Source organism: Mobula hypostoma, chromosome 25 (assembly GCF_963921235.1).
Source record: "Mobula hypostoma chromosome 25, sMobHyp1.1, whole genome shotgun sequence".
NCBI classification, from domain to species: domain Eukaryota; kingdom Metazoa; phylum Chordata; class Chondrichthyes; order Myliobatiformes; family Myliobatidae; genus Mobula; species Mobula hypostoma.
Window position 1 is genome coordinate 12,273,253 of NC_086121.1, and position 7,211 is coordinate 12,280,463.

The window sequence follows — 7,211 nt, forward strand, 5'->3', positions numbered from 1 at the left end:
GTATGACTCACCCAGAATCTTAACAGATCTCAATCCTCACTGTCTTCTATAGGACACAACTTTTAAAGCAGCCTGCCTACACTTCTCCCATTAGTCTTACATGAGTCAGGTCAGTGACGGATTGTATGATTAAAGATTAGCTTTATTTGTCACACGTACATTGAACCATATAGTGAAATGCGTTGTTTGTGTCAACAACCATCACATATGTGCTGGAGGCAGTGTGCAAGCGTCACCATACTTCTGGCACCAACATAACATGCCCACTTACTAAACCTAATCCATACACCTTTGGAATGTGGGAGGAAATCCACACCACCATGGGAAGAACCCACAAACTCCTTACAGACAGTGGTGCAAGTTAAGCACCATTTGATGATCACTGACACTGTTAAGTGTTGCAGTAACTGCTACGTTACCATGCCACACCCTTAACCATAGGTTCCGAACCAATACCATTAAGCAAGGGATTATTATAAATGGAAGTGGAAGAGTGGGTTAGTAAGTTTGCAGATGACAAGAAGATTGGTGGTCTTGTGGATAGTGTAGAACATTGTCATAGATTACAACAGGGCATTGACAGGATGCAGAGCAGGGTTAACAAGTGGCAGATGGAGTTCAAACCTGAGAAGTATGAAGTGATTCACTTTGGAAGGTTGATTATGAAGGCAGAGTAAAAGGTTAATAGCAGGATTCTTAGCAGAGGAACAGAGGGATATTGGGGTCCATGTCCATAGATTCCTCAAATTTTTTGCACATGTGGTTAAGAAGATATGTGTTGTGTTGGCCTTCATTAGTCGGAGGTTTGAGTTCAAGAACTGCAAGGTAATGTAGCAGCTCTGTAAAGCCCGGGTTAGACCACACTTCAAATATTATGTTCAAATTTGGATGCCACATTATAGGAAGGATGTGGAAGCTTTAGAGAGGGTGCAGAGGAGATTAACCAGGATGCTGCTGGAATTAAAGAGCACATCTTAGAGGATAGGTTGAGCGAGTGAGGGCTTGTCTCTATGATCCGAAGCAGAATAAGAGGCCACTTGATAGATGTGTATAAGATGATAAGAGCATACACTGAGTGGACAGCCAGTGACTTTTTCCCAGGTTGGAAATGGCTAATACAAGGGGACATAATTTTAAGGTGATTGGAGGAAAGTATAGGGGATGTCAGAGGCAAGTTGTTTTACACAGGTAGTATTGAGTGCATGGAGCACACTTCCAAGGTTGAAGGTAGGGACAGATATTTTTGGAACATTTACAAAACTTAAGTTAAGCACATGAATGATGGAAAATGGAGGAAGGAAAGGATAGACTGATCTTAGAGCAGCTTAAAAGGTTGGCACAGAATTGTGGGCCAAAGAGCCTGTACTGTGCTATAATGTTCTATATAATGTTCCAGATGTTGACTCTACACTGAATCTGTTTTCCCCAGAAAAAAAATTCATCAGAAGGCAATGTTTGCTGCCACAGTACCGGAGTTACATCATAATTTATGTCATTACAGTCTTATGTATCTTTTATCTAATGTACTCATAACCACATATCTTCTTGATGTCAATACATTTGGTTAAGCTTGGTTAATAGAATATACTGTTGCCAACAGCTGTGGCAAGATTTTCACAGGCCCTTCTGATCATTACAAATGATCAGTTATGGGTACCAGGCATGTCAATAAAACTAGTTTCTGAAGTTTCTTACCAACTTTTAATCAATATTTCTCATTGGCAATGGCACTGCTAATTTGGCAATAAAACATCTCTCTCCAGTCAATGATTGCAATGGAGGCAGCAGTGATGGAGTGTAGGCCCCTTACCTGAGCATGCAACCATTGCATGGAGGTTTGCTGTAGTTGGTTTCTGGCCAATGAAGGGAAAATCAAACTTCTTATTCCAGGTCACTATGCATTAAACTTTTGAAGGAGGATCACTGAGATTACCAGGCAAAAAGAGCAGGCAAATTGTACTCAGTGAAATCCTGAAACCTTAAACAAGGTAACTGAAATCACTTTGCTTTTGTTGGAGTTGATTAAAATTCAATGTTGTTTATGTTCCAGAACACCAGCAATGATTCATCTATCTGAACTGTCTTCTGGAAAGGGGTAAATGGATTGCAGCTTTTGGAATATGAAGCCACACAGCTGCTTCGAAAGAGTAGAGGAGGAATGTGCAAAAATACTGATTTTTATGAAAATGTATTGAATTGGTCAAAGTAGGAATGAGATGTCAATCACACAAACTAATATTTGTTACTATCATGTGTATGCTTCTCCATAATGCACTGTGCATAAATGTATTTTTCATTATTATACAGCAATCATTTAAACTATGTTTCCATATTCTAAATCTGAATTTGAGTTTCAAGTCTATAATTTAATTTTCCAAAGAGAACAAATCCAATAAATGCACTTGTGTATTTTTGACACAGTGAAATATTTGTAGGTATTACTCTGTGACATTGACACATTATGACTCTTTGAAGAAAAGAGCCTTACCAAATGATTTTCTGTGTTCATACTGTATTTTAATTGAAAGCATTGTGGACAACTATTTAAAGATTGTGCACCTGACAGTTGAGTTAGGATTGGCTGAGATGCCATCTACATTCAGATAGCTCACCCACGCTTAACCCATGAGCACAGAATAGACAAATGGCCACTTCCTGAAATCTGAAGGAATTGTTCATAGTGTCATTAATGTCATATTCCACTAGGTGCTTGTGCCTCAGGACAGGGTGGTGGAGAAACTGAGAAAAAGCTGTTGATGAACTGCAAAATGTTTATTAGAAAATATGAGATGATCAATAATAGTCTTAGTATTTCCTGTTTTCGGAATGAAGGAAGGCATCCCTTTAAGATTGCTTAATATTCTGGTCAGCACCATAAGGTAAAGGTTGGAATAGAAAGCCACTTTCTAATTTGAATAGATTCTCACTGAGATGATGCAGATTAAATAAAGCCTGAGCAGCAGTAAGTTTCTGTATTAGTCAGCAGCACTTTCTCATGTTTACAGTGCAATAAGATCCTTCCAGAACCATGGAAGGTCTCCTAGGAGGATTCATTGACTCCCTGTTGTTCTGTCACTTTAAACTAACTCTCGTAGCAATTTTCAATGCAGAAGATTGAAATAGAATTAGAGGCAGAGCCAAAAACACGTGGAATTTTCTTTAACTGGGAGAGAGCAGGCAAGATGAGTTTTGCAATCCTGATGAAGTGTCTCGGCCCGAAACATCGACTGTATTCTTTTCCATAGATGCTGCCTGGCCTGCTGAATTCCTCCAGCATTTTGTGTTGCTTGGATTTCCAGTATCTGCAGATTTTCTCTTGTTTAAAATCAGTTTTCTCCCAGTTGGTGACAAAACAAGCTGGATCATGTATTGTTGCTTTGCATATCCTGACCTTCAAAGAAATAATTTCAACAATTTTGTCTGCCTTGAGATAAAATCTTTAGCTTTGACTTGCATGAATCAATTTCTCATTTGATAAAACCAAATATTGATTATATTTGACTTAAAATTAATGGTGAAATAGGAAAAAATAACCAGACATTGTCACTGTGAACTATATTAAAATGCATTTTCTTCATAAGTTTTCAAGGAGATATTTTGTTTCATTAGTGTCATCAAGTAAAAAAAATAAACAAATTTACCTTCTTTCTCATAAGAAATTAAAATATGGAAGTTATGTTTAAATTTCTAGAATATCCTTAAGAATTCACCAGATGTAGAAAGCTTTAAAAACCACATGATTATTGTCCTGGGAAATTTGGTGGGACAAGGCCAAAAAGCAGAGATGGGCAACCAGAGTGTCTACCAATTGGCCATGTCCATTTTGGACACGTGGATGGAATAGGAACAAACCTTAGAGTTGTTGTATTCATATCTACATAACTTTGGAATGACTTTCATGAACACCATTTACCAGAAGAGCCACATGACAACTGTGTGGCTCTTTTGGTAAATGGCCCAGTGAATTTTCACTGAGTACATTTTAAGTGCAATACAAACTACAAAACCTATTACAGCAATTCAGAGAATTCAGATTGCTTTGTTTAAAATTGGTGTCTTAGTGTTAACAGTACAAAATGAGAAATGTATAATTAAAATACAGTATCATAATAAAATATATTTTAATGCAGGAATTAGAGGTCCTGAAGAATTACTGTCTGCATGTTCAATAACTGGTTTGAGTATCAGTGCCCTAGAGCAAGTACTCCTGCATGTTCCAATGTAGCTGAAAGCATGCAGGTGTTGTTCATGTAAACTCTTACCTGTAATGTCTATAAACTGTAGTTATAAAGAATGAGTTCCTAGGACTTTCAGAATTGAAGGCCTTCCAAAATTTAAAACAAGGTAGTCCAAAATCTATACCCTTCATAATGTATTTATTTCTCAGTCTTCTTTCTCCAGAGGCAAGAACAACTGACCTTACCTTATCTTTCTGCTCATTTTCAATGTCCAATTGTATTCCCATACTTTAGCAATATAAAAAATATTAATTTCCTTTATTGGCTGTGAAACCCTACAAATATGGCACCTGAGGCCCCCCCCAACCCCCACTTGCTGAAGTGTTAAAGATACTCAGTTGTATTTTAAGCAGCTCCCACCACCCAGGTCATGCTTTCTTCTCACTGCTGCCATCCGGAAGAAGGTACAGGAGCCTTTAAGACTCACACCGCCTGGTTCAGGAACAGTTATTAACCCTAACCATCAGGCTCTTGAACTAAAGGAGATAACTTTCCTCAGCTTCTCTTGCCCCAACATTCAGATGTTTCCACAACCTATAGGCTCACTTTCAGAGATTTTTCATCTCAGGTTCTTGATACTTACTGCTTAGTTATTTATTATTATTATTTCTTTCTTTTTGTACTTGCAGTTTGTTGTCTTTTGCACAGTGATTGGATGCCCAAATCGGTGGGGTCTTTCATTGATTCTATCCATCATATCATTCTATTATGGATCTGCAGGAAAATGAATCTCAGGGTTGTATATGATGACATATATGTACTTTGGTAATAATTTACTTTGAATTTTGTATCAACAAATCTACTTGTTCGGCCATTACTTTTATGGTCAGTCTGCTATTACCTATTCTGCTAAAACAAAATGCATTCATGAAATAAAATGAATGTTCCAGCACAGAAAAATTTACATAATCTATTACATCCTAAAAGCAGCAGTCTGTGGAATCATTGCTTTCAACACAAAGGCAGAATTAATCATTAAAAATAAACACATAAGTGTGGTCCCTAGAGTAATACCTTCAAGAGAATTCTAGATTCTCCACCTTTAATTCTGGTTCCTAGTCAAGCATCACATTTTGAAAACTTGCAAAAGTTAATCTGACAACATATCCAAAATGCATCATAAAATGATAAGGAGAACCAATAGTGAGTAGTAGTTAGAAAAGGTAATTCAAGGATAGATTACTGAGATGGATAGAGATGTGCAATGCTTGAAAATATTGTGGCAAAACTGAACGTTAAGAATTGATTTCCAGAATGCAGAGCTTGGTGGGTGAACATTCTTGTCAGTAATAATAAAATGGTAGGGGAGAGAAGCAGTCAGAAAATGTACGAATAAGAATTAGGGAACAGGATTTGTTGGTTACTGAGGTGGAGATACAGTACTGTGCAAAAGTTTAAGGCACCTATACAGAATATAACTAGAGTGCCTGAGACTTTTGTACAGTATTATATTTGTACCCTGACAGGAGAAAAGTTTGTTGGGAATGGCAATGGCAGAGCGCTGCAGGAGGGCTGTGGGACAGGTGATAGGGAAAGAGTGCCAGGGCTGGTGGGTGGCACCGGTACAGACACACCCAGCCCTGAGACACCAGGCAAGGTCCTTTGATCCAAATAATTGGTTTATTGATCATTACAGAATGGCTCTGTGGTGCTTCCCTCTCTCCCTACCCCCTTCATACTCTCAGTCCATAACAGAGACTCGTATCAGAATCAGGTTTATCATCACTCACATACGTCATGAAATTTGTTTATTTTATGCAACTGTACAGTGTAATACGTAAGATTTCAACAGTACTGGGCAAAAGTCTTGGGCACCCTGGCTATATATACAGTATATATATGTGCCAAAGACTTTTGCACAGTACTATAGTCATGAAGAATCTGCAAATAAATTATTCCATTAAGTAGTATATATTAATTAGACTTCTGAGAAGTCAATAAATTCTCAGAATACACACATCAAAGTTGCTGGTGAACGCAGCAGGCCAAGCAGCATCTGTAGGAAGAGGTGCAGTCGACGTTTCAGGCCGAGACCCTTCGTCAGGACTAACTGAAGGAAGAGTGAGTAAGGGATTTGAAAGTTGGAGGGGGAGGGGGAGATCCAAAATGATAAGAGAAGACAGGATGGGGAGGGATAGAGCCAAGAGCTGGACAGGTGATAGGCAAAAGGGGATATGAGAGGATCATGGGACAGGAGGTCCGGGAAGAAAGACAAGGGGGGGGGGACCCAGAGGATGTGCAAGAGGTATATTCAGAGGGACAGAGGGAGAAAAAGGAGAGTGAGAGAAAGAATGAGTGCATAAAAATGAGTAACAAGTGGGGTACGAGGGGGAGGTGGGGCCTTAGCGGAAGTTAGAGAAGTCGATGTTCATGCCATCAGGTTGGAGGCTACCCAGACGGAATATAAGGTGTTGTTCCTCCAACTTGAGTGTGGCTTCATCTTTACAGTAGAGGAGGCCGTGGATGGACATGTCAGAATGGGAATGGGATGTGGAATTAAAATGTGTGGCCACTGGGAGATCCTGCTTTCTCTGGCGGACAGAGCATAGATGTTCAGCAAAGCGGTCTCCCAGTCTGCGTCGGGTCTCACCAATATATAAAAGGCCACATCGGGAGCACCGGACGCAGTATATCACCCCAGTCGACTCACAGGTGAAGTGTTGCCTCACCCGGAAGGACTGTTTGGGGCCCTGAATGGTGGTAATGGAGGAAGTGTAAGGGCATGTGCAGCACTTGTTCCGCTTACACGGATAAGTGCCAGGAGGGAGATCAGTGGGGAGGGATGGGGGGGACGAATGGACAAGGGAGTTGCGTAGGGAGCGATCCCTGCGGAATGCAGGGGGGGGGGAGGGAAAGATGTGCTTAGTGGTGGGATCCCATTGGAGGTGGCGGAAGTTACGGAGAATAATATGTTGTTTGCGTTTAAATTCTCAGAATGGTCAAATGTTATTTCCTTTCAATAAGTGGGGTCAT

The 7,211-nt window shown here is 39.7% G+C and overlaps 1 long non-coding RNA gene across 1 annotated transcript in view; it reads left to right on the forward strand.

Annotated features, from left to right (window-relative positions):
• LOC134337792 (uncharacterized) overlaps positions 1-2,175 on the forward strand; it is a 129,733-nt gene extending 127,558 nt beyond the window's left edge. Inside the window, exon 3 of the long non-coding RNA XR_010016069.1 lies at positions 2,051-2,175. This is a non-coding gene — a long non-coding RNA (uncharacterized LOC134337792). The remainder of the gene's footprint in view (positions 1-2,050) is intronic.
• The last annotated feature ends 5,036 nt before the right edge of the window (positions 2,176-7,211 follow it).